Below are 17074 nucleotides of genomic sequence, written 5' to 3' on the forward strand. Positions count from 1 at the left end.
AGGTGTGTGATTTAGTAAGTTAATGAGCACACGTTAATAATGAAGTCCTAGGTGAAACCTACATCAAATCCAGTGCCATGTTGGGTCCAGTTGATCTTAGCCAGCTTTGTCCACACCTTGATTTTTCAGGATCTTATCAGCCCATAACTTCTGCAGCTATTTCAGATTTCCTTTTGCTAGTCATGTGAAACTGCTGCTTAGAATTTTCTAATCTCTTGTGATAACCTTGTATTAATCCTGTCTCATATTTTTTCTCTTCCAGTCATGGTAATCTTCTCTCAGTTTCTCCACTAAGCCTCACTCTTTTCTTTTTCATGATTGGATCCTTCAATGTGCCATTTCCTCTACATGCAACCCTCCTGCCACCAAATCTTCCTTTATCTTGCTGGTTCTCACTCCTCCTTCAGCTCAACTTGGAAGTTACGTCCTCTAGGAACTTTTCCATGACCACTACCACCTGCAAGCCACAGTAGTCTCCATTATACTCAGAGTTATCCCTACCCTAACACTCCTCATACTTGCTCAATGTCTGTCTTTATAGATTGCTGGGCTAGAAGCTCCCTGAGGAGAACAGCATCATTCATTTGCCTTGTTCACCATCAAATTCCCAAAACCCACCAGAGTCCATGGCACTTGGGAGGGCACAGTTGAATGAACAAATGAATGAATAGGCAGGGCATTTTCTTTCCCTGGAAGTGGCTACATGGTCACTTGAAGGGAATGTCATAGAGAAGATTCTGGATGAGGCAACAGGAGTTGGGGTTGTAGGGTGAACTACGTGATCTTTTAGTTCTGTTACATCTCTGCAATTTTAGGATATAACAAAGAATAAAATAACAGTAACCATCCTTCCCCCAGAATGGAAATATTTGGTTACTTCAAGTACATAATAAAGTCCAATAATTCAGTATTGTACTTGGGAATTAACCCCTGAACAAGACCAAATGCAAATAAAATTATTCGTTTAAGATAGATTTAAAGATCAAAGGTGGCTACTGGTTTCTTTCTTCACTGACACCATGTAAAGATAAAGAAGGTTCCTGAATGAGAGAGAGAACTACTTAGAACACATATCCAGAGCTGAATTCTGACCCGTTTTAAGTGACTGGGCTACCTACTAGTGCCTCACTGGTAGAGTAGTTGTTCTTGACATTATTTGACTCACACAGTGAACACTGAGAATACCATGAAAGCTATGCAACTTCCTCCCCACCAAAAATGCATGATGACACATTTATTCAGAAATGTACTTCCTGTTTCAGAGGCTCCCTCATCTCCCTAGAGCTCATACACAGACCTCAACTTGAGAAGCTCGAAGTGATAATCAAGATTCACAAACAACTAAGTGGGACTTGTGTCCCTGAGGGCTTCAGTCATAAAATGTGCTGCTCCCTTTCCTTTCCAACGGTATGGGGTGACAGCAACAAAGGCAGGCCTGACAGTCACTAACTGCACCCAGCCACTGACAAGAGACTGAACAATATAGAAAGACCAGAGAGTTCACAAAATTGTAAATTCCTTGAGCACAGGGTCTGTGTCTGCTCTATTTATTGCAGTATTCCAAGTAAAAAAACAAAGCAAGATGGAAAGACTCATGGAAATTATTTTTTTTAAAAAAGGGAGAGATATAGATGAAGAGAAAGAGATGGGAGGTAAGACTACAAAGTGAACTAGAAGAAGGTAACAACACAGAGAGAGAGATAAAGAAGTAGAAGAGTTATGAGGAGCTAGGACCCAAGACAGAAATTTCTTAACATCATTCATGGTCTCCAGACAATTAGCTGCATGGCAGCCGTGAGAAGACTAAGTTGGCCAACTGTAAAACTATTTCATGTGTTAAGACTTTAATCAATAAGAATCAGTGAAACATTTGTGCTTCATGTTCTTCTTATTTACACAGGCAACAAACTGAAGAAAAAACTCTATTTCTCTAGTCAGAAACATTTCTTACAGGGAGCCAAGCTCCTTCAAAATCAACAACAAAGTGACGAAGAAAAAGAAAAAACATTAAGCACTTCCACAATGCTATATTTAGATTCAGCCCAAAGACTATCTCTTAGCCTGTCCCTTCTCTCCAGCTGTTTCCAATTGCAGCAAAACTCCTCAATTAAATTGCTACCAAGTTTTAGTCTCCTACTGAGGCTTCTGGCCCATCTCATCTGGAAGAGTGGCTGGAAGGAAGATGGCAGCTCTGGGATCCAAGGTCAAGTTTCAACCTATGTACTTCCTGAACAGACATCCCTCAGAAGACCCCACTCTGGCCAACACTGGGATATGGCTTAAGGGTCTTGAAGCTTCCTCTAACCCTTCTCAGGCAAGGGAAGTGGGAAATGCAGCTTTGTCAACAGACCCGGCATTGAATCCCAGCTCTGCCTCTTACTATCTAGGTGGCTTGGCTGTTTTCTTAACCTTGCTAAGCTCTAGCTTTGTTATCTATAAAATGGGAGGAAATATACCTGCTACATTGAATTGTTGCATTAGATGTGACTGATCAGGTAATGCATTTAGTGTAATACCTATCACATGGTAGGAATTCAACAAACATCAGCTGCTATGATGAAACTGCCACTCCTACTCCACCTCCCCACAAAATGTCTGAGCACGGACCACACCGTGTTGAAATGATCCTATGACAGCCTGTTGCACCACTACACAGAAAAGCCAGGTCTCCATCTCCAGTGCCTACCCTGACATAAGTTCTCAATAAGTGTTTGGCGAATTAATGCAGTGGGAACATACTACACATGGGGCCAGCTCACTTTTTCCCTATCAATATGGCTTGGAAGAGATCCACATAACCTTCCCAGGCTTCTGGAAATTTCTCTGTAACATGATATTCCTTGTGGTTTGTTCTGTCCTTGATTTGTCTATTCAACCCCTCATTCTTCAAAACTAAACCAGTCACTTAGGGAGAGCCTGTGCCCCCGCGTAGGGTCTATGGACTTAGCAAAACCTTCATCAGTCCTGTGGAGGAAGAATTAACATTCGCAAGGGCAACAAGTCTCAAGCCAGAGGTCCCAGTGCCGTCCTCATCTGCATAGGCAATAACACACCGTGTGTTGTCTTCAAGGCAGAAACAGCCCAAAGAACCACTCAACCAGTTCCAGGAAATGGCTAAATGGCAGGTCAAATTGCCCATAACTTTGACGAGGAGGATGGCTGGATGATTCCAGCACCTCTCTGGGGAGAAACGAAATTCAGAAATCAAGCGTCAAGAAAGGGAATCATAAAAAAAAAAAAAGAAAGAAAGAAAGAAAAAAAAAATCCTATGCAGAATTTACATCCTGCCGTAAAATGGGGAATGACTTAGGATGCAAAGGCATCCTTGTATTAGCAGAGCGTGTTTATCAGGAAACAACCTCCCCCAGCTGGACCAATCAGCTGTTTGCTTTCAGACAATTCCTTTCAGAGACAAACAATCCAGACATTTGCAGTTAGAGCATATCAATTTGTTTTTAAATTATAAGGCTGACAGGAAGAGTTGACTCCTTGCAGGACATATGCTACTGGGGCTCTGGGACAGCCTCTAGGAGATGTGGTGAGACCGCCAATCTGTCCAGACCCAGAGGGCAGAGGATTTATGCGCCTGTGTGTGTAGCCAAAGTCAAGGAGCAAAGGAGGTGGGCAAGCTCAAACCCAGCCCTGCTCCGCTCCAGAGGCACTGCGCTGCAAATGCCTAGCATGGCCTCATTTCAGCACATGCACAATTTGCTAGATGTGTCCTCCTCTACAGATCTGGACACTGCTCTAAATGTCCTTGCAGTGCCACAGGGGATGCACTTCTCTTTGTTCTGCTGTGTGTGTTTGGAGCCCATGAAGAGATCTATGAGGAGAGGCTATCTAAGAAGCTGGCCTCCTGGCCTCTCAGGATTGGAGCATCACCTTCTGTGTGTAATCTACCTTTGCTTCTCATCCCTGCAGCAAGGGCATCGTCTATGTCAGGTGAAACAGACAGGGATGGCCCCCTCACCTGCAGGCCCTCATGGCCATCTTCACAGAACTGAACACAGCCTCTATTCCAATAAAAGGTTCAGCTCTCCTTTAATGGAAGGTCCCAGAAAGTATCCTGGTATAGTCAGAAGGCAGGTGGGGAGACCTTAGCTGCCTAACTTGCCCATCATGCCACATGGTGGAGGTGAGGACAAGGACTCACCCATGGAGGTTTTATTAGCTCATCCTCATTCCCCTATCCTCTTTTCTGTAAGCCCTTACCATCCAGTGTTCCTCCTTTCCTGTCTTGGGAACCCTCGCCCCTGCCACACGTAAGGAGAGCCCCAGTCCTGAATCCTTTCTTGTGGAAACTTTTCTTATGGGAGGTCTCAGCTGGGTCTCAGTGAAGCTGTTCCCTATCTGGGCTCCTGCTCACTCCTAGGATTTGGGGAGCCATTTTCATCTCCTGGGTATAGGGAGAGACGTGGGTATTTCAAAGGCACATAGGTCTCTCCTCCCCAGAACTAGCTACATCAACTTCCTCCTCATTTTCTGAAGTGCAGATGTACCTCACTGCCACAAGAATTCATTTGTCTATTGAAAACCATATATTCATTTTAGTTATATGACTTTTACTCCATTCCTTGAGAAAATAATCTTGACCTTTTTATGATAAAGAATCATTTCTCTCCTTCCTGGACCAATCCATTACAAAGGGCCCTTAAATACCTCTGTCTGTGCCGTCTAGGACAACGGGGCAGTGCTTCTAGTTTTCTCTCATCACCATGACTGGAAATGCGGTAGGGACCACTTTGCTCCATTCTGCTGCACACACAAACCAAGGTACCTCCAACATCCCTACCCCAACCCACAAGATCAGGCATCCAATCCACCATTTATCAGTCCTGCTGCTCCACTGCCAGCCACTAATGCAAGAGCATCTCCAAAGAGGGGCCCAGAAAAGCAGCCCAAAGGGAGTGTGAAGCTGAGCAGTAAAGGGGGCTCTCCTGACCTCAGGAGCACTTGTGATGCAAGGTCACATTGACTTTTGGACTAGAAAGCCCCCACTGATCACCAGGCAGGCTCTGATGTAAACCCCGGAACCTTAGGGGTCTTAGATGGCTGCCAGTCCATTCTAACCAGCTTCTGCACTTTGATTTTGACATCAAGGCCTCCAAAGTTATCTTCCAGATTATTTTCCTGCATTGGGGAACCTGGATGGTTAAAAAAAAAAAATTTTCCCCTCTCTACTGGAGTCTCATTGTTCATCAATTACATATATTCTAGTATCTGGCATATCAGAAGAAAAATTCTCCCACAGTTCAACACATTCTTAAGGCCCCATTTTCTCCCTTCAGTTCTTGGTTAAGGTTCTAAAAATAAAACTCTATACTTTTTTTCATTTCTCACCCACCTCAATCCACTGAAACCTGGTTTCTATGCCCATAACTCAAACATCTGCTGCTGAAACCTTCAGTGACCACCTTATCATGATATCAAATATCCATCATTATATTGGCTGCTCTTGGGTTTCCACTGCTGCTCTGCTTTTTATCATTAGGTGACCATTACAGTTTTCATCTAACCCAAGGCACTGTGAGAGTGCAAAGGAGCAGAAGAGTTATCACATGGGCCCAACAGGCATAAAGCAGAACAAACTGCAGGCACACCTGGACACATGATCACACTTGTCTTCAGTCTTCTTTGCTAGCTTCTCTTCCTCTGCTTATCCATCAAGGCCAGTATCTATCTGATCTCTGTCCTTAATGCCTCCTCTTTTCATTGTACCCACTTCTGTTAGGTGATCTCTCCCATTACCAAGACTTCAAATATCATCTAAATGCTAATGATTTTCAAATCTATATCTCCAACTGCAGTAGCCAGTCTTAAAGACGGCTTCAATCATCCTTGAAGCCTGGTATTCACACGCTTGCGAAGTCCTTCCATCATTGTATCAAGGTCAGTTCATGTGACCAATACAATATGGTGGAAGTGATGGTGTGTAACTTCTGAGGTGAGGTCAGTAAAAGACATTGCAATTTCTTCCCTACTTTCTTGGATCACTTGCTCTGGAGGAAGCCAGCTGCCATGTCATGAAGACACTTGAATGACCCCTATGGAGAGGTCCATAAGGTGAGAATTTAAGGCTTTTTTCCGACAGCACCAACTTGATAAGACATGTGAGTGAGCCACCTTAAAAGCACAGCACTTCTTCCCACCCCAGTCAAACCTTTAGGTGACTGCAGCCCTGGCCAGCATTTTGACCACCACCTCATGAGAGATCCCCAAGCTAAGGCCCTCTTCCTCATTCACAGAAACAAGAAATAATAAATATTTGTGATTATTTTAAGTTGCTAAGCCTTGAGGGTAATTTATTATAAGCAATAGGTAACTAAATAAATAACTCTGCTCTTCCTCTTAAGCTTTATATTCAGATAGCTAAATGTCTCAGCTCTGTACTTGAATATCCCAACCAAAGATAAGTAACTTCAGCATTTCCAAAACAAACACATTTTCCCCTCCATCATGCTCTTCCCAAAATTGTTCCTCCACTTTCTCCTCACCTCACTAAATGGCAGGAGCATCCTCACAGTTACTAAAGCCAGAAACTCAAACATCGTCCTTGCCTCCTTCTCCCTCCATATTCCATCTGTCATCAGTTCCTGACAACTGATTCTTTTCCTTAGTAAATGTCTTAAATCCATCCACCTCCCTCCATCTACTCAAGTTAGACCACTATCATCTGTCTTCTAAGTTACTATAACAGCCTTCTTAGCTGGTCTTCTTGCTTCTGTCTTTATGCTCCTCCTATTGAGATACTTTTTATAAAGAAATAAATCAATTATATCACCCCCCCCTACTTAAAACCCTTCAGTGATATTGAAATGCCTTTAAAATAAAACCCAAGCCCCTATCACAACTCAAAAAACCCAAGCCTCCTACTGTGCCATTCTCCACCAGAGTATGCCCTGCTCCCTTTTGCCTATCAGACTGTATACATTCCCTTTCTCTATTTGCAAAAAATACTCTTCCCCTCAGATCTACAGCTATAACCAGCCTGACTCTCACTCATCCTTCAGGTTTCAGCCTAGAAGGCATTTCCTGTAGGAAGCTTTCCCTAAACAACATTGACCATGTTAGGTACTGCTGCAGGTTGCGTCCCCCAGGAAGCAGAGCCTGAGACAGAGATAAAGGTGCAGAATATTTCTTATAGAGTGCTCTTGCAATCAACACCTGTGGAAGGGAAGGAAGGGGGACTGGGCAGAAGAAGAAGTTGAGCTATGAGGCAGCTCGCAACAGGCCTCAGCTGACTTATGGGGGTTCCAAGGCTTGAATGACTCTCCAGAGTTGTCCCAAGTCGGGGCAAGGAGGTTGGGCCTTACGCACCCGCACCTATCAGTCACTGGACGCAAGCTGCGCCAGAAGGGAGCACCATCTTGGGCATGATCTTCAAAGGAAGAAATCTCTACAGAGTGCTGAGAGCTGAAGGCACTCCCTCTGCCTCTGCCTGCAGCACTTCCGGCAGCTGGGGACTACATCCTTTGTTCCCAAGAGGGCTCTCTGCAGTGTATCATGGAGTGCTCCATGGGAACCTCTATTGTTTTCTCCTGCACACCTGAGGCTCACTCATTCTGCATTGTAATTGTGTGATTCCAGTCTGTAATCTCCTTGAGCAAAGACCCACACTTTTTTCATCTCTAGCCCCAGCACCTAGCACTGCCTAGCATACAGTAGGTGCTCCATAAAAGTCTGCTTAATAAATTGGTAAGACCATAGGTGGATATCAGGGCCCTCCAGGGAACCAAAATTATTCAGGGCTTCCTAGAAACCCTCCTTCTCTGAGCTGCATCGGCTCCGACCTGAGCCACAATCAGCTGGCATTCCCAAGGGTGGGTCTATTTCCATAGCCAAAGAACAAGTCTACTATCTACTGCTGAGATGCAGAGCAGAATTAGCAAGTCTGGTGCAGCCAGATGCCCCAAAGGAATATTTTTTTCCTCCTTATTTTATTCTAACTTATTACATTTTAAACAGCCCTCGAAGACTCCAGCCTAACACGGTATCAAACACAACAAAACAATGTGTTTATTTCCTATTAACACGGTAGAGCAGACAGCCCTGCTGCGACAAAGCTGTGAATTATGGGAGAAAAACTACCTGTCTTGTTTCTCTGTGCAGACCCAGAACTCCACCCATAGCAGCCCCAGCTGGACCTGGCATCCCACACAAAGGTCAAGACCCCAGCTCCTGGGTTGCCTGCAAATGTAATCTCCTAGGGCCCCTGGATAGCTGGCTCCTGGGGAAGGCAATGGGGTCAGGAGGCTGAGCCCAAAGTACCTAACAGCCAGCCTAGGTTCTCTAGTACCTAGAGGATAGTTGGGGAGGATTCTTCAAGAATTTACTATGAAAATAAAATTGCTCCCAGGACAGGGAACTCCTAGAGCTAGAGAGGGTCGCCAGGGCTGTCCTGAGGTTGATTATAACCATGCCTCCATCTTCCCTACCTTAGCTTGGCCCTGCCCCTGGTTATGAGGCATTCCACAGCAGCCTTTTTCATACAGGGACATCCTGAGATAGCATAAAAGCAAGTTCTGCAAATCAATGGCAAGTAAAGAGCGCTTTAAATTGGGTGATCATATAACTCATCCAAATTAGGACACTTTTGAGAGTGAAAGAGAGTGCTATTAGCCATCAAGTCAAACTAAGGAGTAAATTGTGACTGTCCCAAGCAAACTGGATGTGTGGCCACTCCTGAGATTTCAGCCCATCCCTGGACCTCTCTTCATCTCTCACCCTGTCCTGAGACTCACCCCAAGGGCAAGCGGCAAGGATGGCGTGGGCATGTCGGATGAAGTGCAGGTCAAGGTAGGGACAAGGCCTCAGAGAAGGCATAAGGGCCAAGCATAGATCTTCATGTTTCCTGGCAATTGTAAAGGACATTATCATATAAAATTGAGGGTGACAAAATGGCCTGGGCACAAGTTTCTGCTTTGTATGTGCCCTTTTGTGAACCCCATGGAGCCCAGCACTAAATGAACGAAGTTTTGTGGGGAGGAAGGTTCTGAAAGGGAAGGTGCGAGGAAACCTCAAGTTTAGCCCCATCTCGTCCCAGGTTTGCCCTGATCTGGCCCTGTCCCCTGTATTCAGGGGTTGGGGCAGTTCCTCCCTTTGAGCTTCTGTTTGCTGATCACCCTGGGCCTAAGGAGGTTTAAATCTTCACGGGACTAAAGAGGCCATAGGCTGTTGGTCCTTCACCCACTGGTGGCCTGAGCAACCAAAGGTCATCCTTAAGGGAAGGTGAGTGCTGAGGCACCGAGCGTGTGTGCTTGTGTGTGTGTGTTTGTGTATGCATGCCAATGTGGATGTATGTGTTTCCATGTGTGCTTGTGTGTGTGTGCATGCTTGTGGGGGGTTGTTTGTTGCTGTCGTGTGCTTTTGGTCGCACTTGCATATGGCTGCTTTGCCATGTCCTTTTGTTGTGAGGTGCTTTTGTGGGATGTTTGTGTCCCTTGTGTTTTTGTCGCTTCTGTGGTGCATATGATTTTGTTTTATCTTTGGTTGTCTGTATGTTTTGGTGTATCGTGCCGCTGCTATGTATTGCCGGGATGTGCTGCATTATGCTTGTGCATGTCGCGGCATTCGTGGTGCTTCTGTGTGTGCGTTGCTTATGTGTGTAATGTGCTTGCCGTATGTGCTTTTGTGTTCTCATATGTCGTGCTGATGCATGTCTATGTTGTGGTTGTAGTGTTTGTATGTATACCTGTGTTTGTGTGTTAGCACTATATGCTTGTGTGGCATGTCTGCCTGTGTAACATATGCCAGGGTGCTGGTGGTGTACCCTGTATATGTTTGTGTGTATGCTCATGTGTGTGTGCTGGTGTGTGTGCCTGTGTGTGTTTGTGTGTGCTTATGTTTATTTTGTAGTGTATGTGCTTGTGTATATGACCTTATATATATGCTAGGGTGTGCCTTTGTGTCCACTTCTCTCTGTGAGTACTCGCTTGCTTATATGTGCGCAGAAATGGCACAGTGTGCCTTCACACAGCCTCACAGGACCAGAATTTTCTTTTTCCTCAAGCATTTGCAGTGACAGAGAGAAGCAGAAACACCAACAGGACATCCCTGCTCCTTCCCTCACAGAGCCTCGGAGGGAATCTTCCTAAAACCATATTTTCGCCATCTGCCGAGTAGATAATTGTGCAAAGGGCCCTGATGCTGAGATGACCCAGATGGCTTCACAAGCAGCATCTAGGCACAACTGGCTGATGAGGAAATTGCCCCGCTGGCATTGGATGGAGTAGATACTTGAAAGGGTGTTGATAGATAACAGAATTCAAGAAGTCTATGCCATGCCATACCCTGACCTGCAGAAAAAAATTCTCCCAAATATTCTTTCTGGGCAAAGCTGCTGAGTTTGACCTTGAGTACCCATCCAGATGCCACAGGATGCCAGGTTCATTGGACACTAATCAAGTAGAAAACATGAGGTGATGAGGGCAGAGTCACTGATCAGCCCTCCCTTCAAGGAAATTGAACTGCTAATTAACATGACTCGCTCTTGACAGGAAAGACAGAGAAGTTGCCCAGGCCAGGGTAGTAACAGGATAGTACCAGCCAGCAAACGTCAGCCCCACAAAGCCCTGCCAGCCCATTTCCACAAGATTCAGCCCAAAGGGTAGTTTCTCTGAGTCAAGAAGTGCAACATTTCATGTAGAGGAGGAAAGAAGACAAAGTGGAACCCTCCAGGAGCAGAAGCCACCCCGGGCCATGAATCCAAGTGCAGAACTTGGCTCCAGGGACACTAGTGGAGAACATCACTGATGAATTCCACCTCATCACTAAAGACCCAAAGGATGCACCAGGCCCAGCAGCAGCAAACACTGGGGGAGCTCCATGGTGTGCATGTGTTCAGGCTGAGTGTGGTGAGCAGGCGAGAGGTTCACAGAGGCGTGGAGGCTGGGTGCCTTGTGACCGCATGCTGAGGGGAGCAGGGACACTTTATGAGGTGTAGCACCAGGGCAATGGGACTGCCTGCTTCCCAGTTCATAAACCAGCTGGGTAGTGAAGGCTGTTCCCACGGAAAAGCTCTAACTGCTGTGCTGAGCAAGGCAGCCACCAGAGAATAAGTGCATGGCCTCAGGCTGGAGGGAGAAGGGATTGGGGACGTGCCCACTGGGATGTATGTGCCAGAATAATGGTTCAAATTACCACGTTACAGCCTCATCTCCTCATATAGCTCTGCTTGCCTTTAAAATCCTCCTACTTCCCTTTTGGGATCTTGATGGTGCCTATTCATGGAGTCCATAGAGTTCCAGAGGAAAGGAAGGAAGGCTACACCTGCATCCAAGCCTCCCACTTCTGCCTCTGATAGCTTTTTCTATTAGTCTTCCATTCCCTTTCCTGCCTGAACAGCCCAAACCTGAGAAACCTGGCCCTCCTGTCATTTCCTGAGTTAGATGGCTTCTGCCCCAAGTCTTGCCAGAGCTAATGAAACGGCAGGTGACAGTCTCAAGTGCTTCAAAGGCAAGAGCCCCAAAGCCCCTGCATGCAGGAAATGAGCTAATTTCACAATGTGCCTGATTGAATTCTACCCTGCTTTCCCAGGCATGCCTGAATATAGAACCCAGCATCTACACAGGCCAGTAAAACAGGGGTTCAGAGAATAACAACTATCATTTTTTCAATAGAGGATATTCATCTGCTTTTTCTTCCACAGTTTTCACCAAATTGGTTCAATATGTACTAAGTACCCACCCGTGGGAAGCCTTGTGCTGAGCATAAAAGGATGACAGGACTTACCAGTCTGCCCTCAAGTTGCTTCTAGAAAAAGCCTAGGGGTGAATGCAAATGATACCCATACGGGGAAGGGGCCAAAGAGAGCCAAGAACAAAGTCACCAGGAATCAGAGGAAGGACTAATGGGGCTTGTTGGTTTATCAGGAAGCCTTCAAGAGGACAGGGGATTTCGGACAGGCTCCAAAGGACAGAACAAGTCCAAGAGCTCATCTTCGTGGAGGGACAGAGCATTGTGATAGAGTGAAAACAACCTGTCATTTCACATCAGAAAAACCTGAGATCAAACTCTGGTCATACCACTTACCAGCTGAACAACTTTGGCTGAGCTATTTAACCTCTGTGTGCCTTTTCTTCATCTCTAAATTGAGAATAATAACTCCAGACTCCCAAGATGGCTGCAAGGATCAAATCAACTAACATTGGTAAAGAGCCGTGTCTGGCACAAAAAAGAGTTCAATGAATATTAATTTATTAATTCTGAACAGTACACTAAGTAGTCGCCACATTAACCCCACAACATCCTTCTAAGCTGCTCTCAGACCAAGAAGATGGAGAGATGGGTTGCAGGGGGGACGAGCAGAACAGAGGTCACCAGTGACGTTCGAAGCCAGACATTATTCCCAAGTGTAAAACAATAAACAATTTCCACTTGCTGTTATCCCTGAATCCTTCTCCCTGGAGTTATTACGGAGTTTAAAAGCAAACTGAAGTCAACATTTGGAACAGAGAACGCATATGTGCACACATACACACCCTCCTTTTTGTAAGAAAGGTTGCCATGGAGATGAAACAGAGAAATAGCAAAGACGCAGAGGAGCCACTGAAATGGCTATAATTAATTTAAAGCATTAAAAATAATTAAAATTGTATTAAAGCAAGTTCATTTGAACAAGGCGTAAGTAGGGTGAGCAGATCACGTCAAGCATGAACAACGTACAGCCTTGCTTTGGGAGGTAGGAACAGGCACCCTCGCTGTCTTCAAAGAAGGGAAATAAAATATTGCACAATATTCAGAAACAATAAAATATGTAAGCTAATTTATCTAATGTTTCTGAAAACAAGACAGTCCTCCAATAATCCTGCTTCCTCTAGTACCTTAATGCCACATTGAAAAACAAAATGAGGACAGAAAATTACTCCTCATCAAATAAATGGATCCATGTACCTTTGTTCATCACTGCGACCACAAATTGCTCATCAATGAGAAGAGGGGAAAGAAAGGGAACCAGCACTGTGGGATGCCTACTGTATACCAGCCACTGTCCTGGGCACTTGGCACCCTTTATCTCATTAAACACTCCCACAAGTTCCCTGGGGAAAGTGGGAGTGGCCCTGTCCTACCAACATGGGACTCAGAAGGACGTGTAACTTGCTCAGAGTCTCAGCTCTTCGATCAAGGAATAAGCACGTGAACTCTGATCTGTCGGGATTCCAAAGCCTATCATCTTGCCACCATACCACACTGCCTCTCATGGAAGAAACCAGAATGGGACATGGGACAACAGGCAGCCAGGCACCATTTTTTTAACACCTGTGCTACACATTTTACAAATATTGTTTGATTTAACCCTCACAAGGAGCCTCCATTTCATAGAGAAGGAAACGACAGAGCTCACCAAGTTCAGCTTGCCCGAAATGACACAACCAATAAGGAGTAGAACCAAGAGTCACTTCCAGATCTGCCTAACTCTTTGAAATCCCAGGCTCCACATCTGCCCCCCTCTCCTGAACTCCTGGAGCATTTATGTCTATCGCACATCACGTCCTGCCTTGGACTGCATAGCATTTGCGGTGGCGTGGGGAGGGTGGTAGCTGGGTTTTTTGTTTTTGTTTTTTTTCCATTTACACAATTGGGGATGGCAGAGAAAACTTTTCAGAAGAGGCAGCGTCAAGGTGGACTTTGACTTGGACAACTAGCAAGGCTTGAACAAGCAGAGATCTTTCCTGTTCATAAGACCAGATAAGCCTGGAAATTTAGATCTGGCGGATGGAGGGCCCCAGGACCAGGGCAAGCAAAAGGGTTATCTGGATGAAGTGGCCTGAAGCCCCAGAGCCTGAATGGAGAACCAGACCCACTTGTCCATGGAAGACAGGCTGTGGCCATAGAGTGATGCTGAGTGTCAAATCCAACCGAGGTGGGAGAGTAAATCAGAAGGTTGATAGCAGGTAAGTCAGATGTAGGACAAAACCAGGAACAAGAAACGGAAGTCAAGAGAGCCAAAACCACAATGGGAGCACATGTGCTGGAGCCTCTTCATTCTTTGGTGTCTGACATGCATGTCCCGGGGGCAGGTGGGTGGCCCTAAGGAGCTAGGCACCAGGGCCAGCTGAATATTAGCCAGGACTCTGCAGTAGAGCCATGCCCATTGTTATGATATTGAAATACATCATGCTAGTTATAAACATCAGCTCACAGAGCCCAACAAAGGCTCCTATCACTTGACCACCCACCCCACCTCTAGGCTCCTCAGGTCTCCCCAGACTCCAGCAACTGCAGGCTGACCAACCTGCCCTAGCTCCCTGCCAGCAGTGGTCGGATTGACCAACTGGACACACTAGTGAGTAAATACTTTTGTATATCACCCTATGCACTCTGTATGATAAAAACTTAACAGAGTGGCACCATGAATCTTGACCACAACCATGAGATGGATTAATAGTATGATTTTGATTTTACTAATGCAAGCTTTAGTAATTAAGCAAGCTTTAGGGGGTTAAGCACGAGCTTAGGAGAAGTAACGGCAGGAAAGGAAGGCTAAGAAGTTGGCACAAGCAACGGAGGAAATCAGGAAAATGAATGACTGGCATCTGCTGTCTCACGGCTCAAGGAACTGAGCTCAAATTTATTTCCTATGGAAAGAAATTCCATGGGTCACAGGGAAAAATCTAGACCATAAGCTGTCTATGAAGAGGCCATCTAATTCAGTGCTTAATTAGCCCACTCCCAGGATACATTACATACAGATGGCCAGGTTCAAGAGAGAGATGTATTGATCAAATGAAAAATCAGATGTGTGATAGAAGCATTGTAGCACCTCCAGCGGCCTCCTGCCTGTGACGCTATGAGAGAGTAAGGGGGTAATTAAATGATCCCCTCCCCCCTGACAGGGAAGATAAAAGGCCTGGCTGGACAACTTGAATCCCCAGAAATATTTACTCCTCCACGTAATTTATTAGTGCACACAACATAGCACAACACCAATGTGTATTTCCAGTTACAATTTCCAGGAAAATAATCCCCTATGCCTTGATAAACTACAGAGCTCAGGCCACCCACCACAGAGCAGTCTGAGCTGGGAGAGGTCGAAGCAAAAAAAAAGCAAGTGAGAGCTCACAAGGCGGAAGGCAAGGGCAGGTGGGAGGAACAGCGTGTGGGCTCATTCATTCCTTCACCCAGCAAATATCTACTAGCTTCCTGCTATGGTCCAGGCACTGTTCTAGGCATTGGGGATAGTAAAGTGAACAAGACCTGTGTATTCTCTACCCTCATGGGATTTCCAATCTAGCTGGGGAGACAGACGGTTTAAACAAATTTATAATATAATGTCAGGCTATAAATAGGTAGCGCTAATGCACAGATCCAGGGACCAAGAGGCTCTTGGTGTGTTTGTGAGACAGCAAGAAAACCAATCTGGCTAGAATAAAGTCTTTAAGGGAAAGAGGGGGTAATAGGTGAGTAAGGGCTCATAGACCACAGAAATGTCTTTGGATTTCATCCTGGGTCTGATGGGGGATTTGAAATAGTTGGCGATTTAGACAGTGACATAATTTGATTTACATTATTAAATGTCTCTAGTAGCTGGGTGGGAAATGAATCCAAAGGCTAGAAATAGGCATCAGCTAGGATACCATTCTATAATTATCTACATTATGTATTGAGGGCTTACCATGTCATGTATTATCGTATATTAACTCAAATAATGCTTACAACAACAAAAGACACCTTTTAGAATCTCCACTTCATAGTTGAGGTGCTGAGGCACAGAGAGGTTAAAAAAGGGATAGAGGCAGATTTTGAACCCAGGTCATCTGCCTCTGCCCTGCAATGCTGCGCTGCCTCTCTGCAGTAGTCTGGGCAGATCATGGTGGTTTGGGCAGTGATGGCAGCCAATAGAGGTGGTGAGAAGTGATCAGATCCCAGTTATACTTCAAAATTTGTCACTAGCATCTAAATTAGCTGGGAGGTATGAGACAAAGACACTTGGAGACCATTGCTTCCAATGTGCTAATTTCAAAGTCCTAGTAAGAGCCATACCTCTGACTCAGTGGTTTATAAACCTGGAAACTCAACAGAAGCTTTTACAAACACAGATTCTAGACGCTTATTCCACATTCACTGAAGGAGGCATTTCAGAGTGGGGCCCAGGAACCTGCATTTTAAGACCTCTTCTCACATGATCTTGAGGTAGCTGGTCCCTGGGCTGGCATGGGGAGGCCCTGCAGTTGGCCTCACATCATAATTCTTGGAATGTACGGACTAAGAGCACTTGAGAGATGACAGTGCCACCTACCTACTGATGACAATGTCAAGGCCCTGAGATGGAAGGGACTTGACCCAGTTAATAAGTGGCAGCCCTGGGACTAGACTCCTGGGCCAGTGCCGCGTCCACTGCCCCACGTTGACTCCTCCGGACAGCACTGCATTGCTCACCGCATTGCTCAATCCTCACTCAAGGTCAGGCAGAGCACCCTGAACGACCTCTGAAGCCATGGGAAGAGCATTACACTAGGAGCCAGAGATGTGGGTTCAGGCCCAGGCCCAGCCTCCTACCAGATGAGAGCTCCTGAGAAAGTCCCTTTACCTCTCCGAGCTTCAATTTCCTCACTTATAAAATGGAAATATAAGGTCCTCCTACTATTGCTATTTTATTGGATGAAGTAATACGTGTAAAACATGTGGCAAGACCTTAATGCTAATGACTGTTTGGGTTTTTATGGCCATTAACCCAGATTTCCTGGTTCCTAATACAACGTCTTTCTCCAAACGTGTGTTCATGAGGATTTTGAAGTTTTGTGTCTCCAAGGTCAAATGCAGGTACTCCAGCAGGAAAGAGCAACTCTAAATGTTGGAACCAATTCTATAAGGAGCTTGAGAGCCAAGCAACAGGGAAGAGGGCACAGAGGAGCAGGTGAGAACTGGGAGAGAGGAGTGACGAATGGCAGAAACACCATCAGCCCTGACGTAAGTACACGGAGATTCCATAACAGGGAACGGGTCCCTAAATAGCTTTCTGCATTCCCAGAAAATATCAGATAAATCTCTTAGATTTACAGGCCACATATATATCCTGTTGCAAATTCTTTTTTCTTCTTCTCTTATTTTACAACCCTTTAAAAATGTAAAATCC

The sequence above is a fragment of the Rhinopithecus bieti genome, unplaced genomic scaffold (genome assembly GCF_001698545.2).
Source record: "Rhinopithecus bieti isolate Rb0 unplaced genomic scaffold, ASM169854v2 scaffold_11964, whole genome shotgun sequence".
Taxonomy (NCBI): domain Eukaryota; kingdom Metazoa; phylum Chordata; class Mammalia; order Primates; family Cercopithecidae; genus Rhinopithecus; species Rhinopithecus bieti.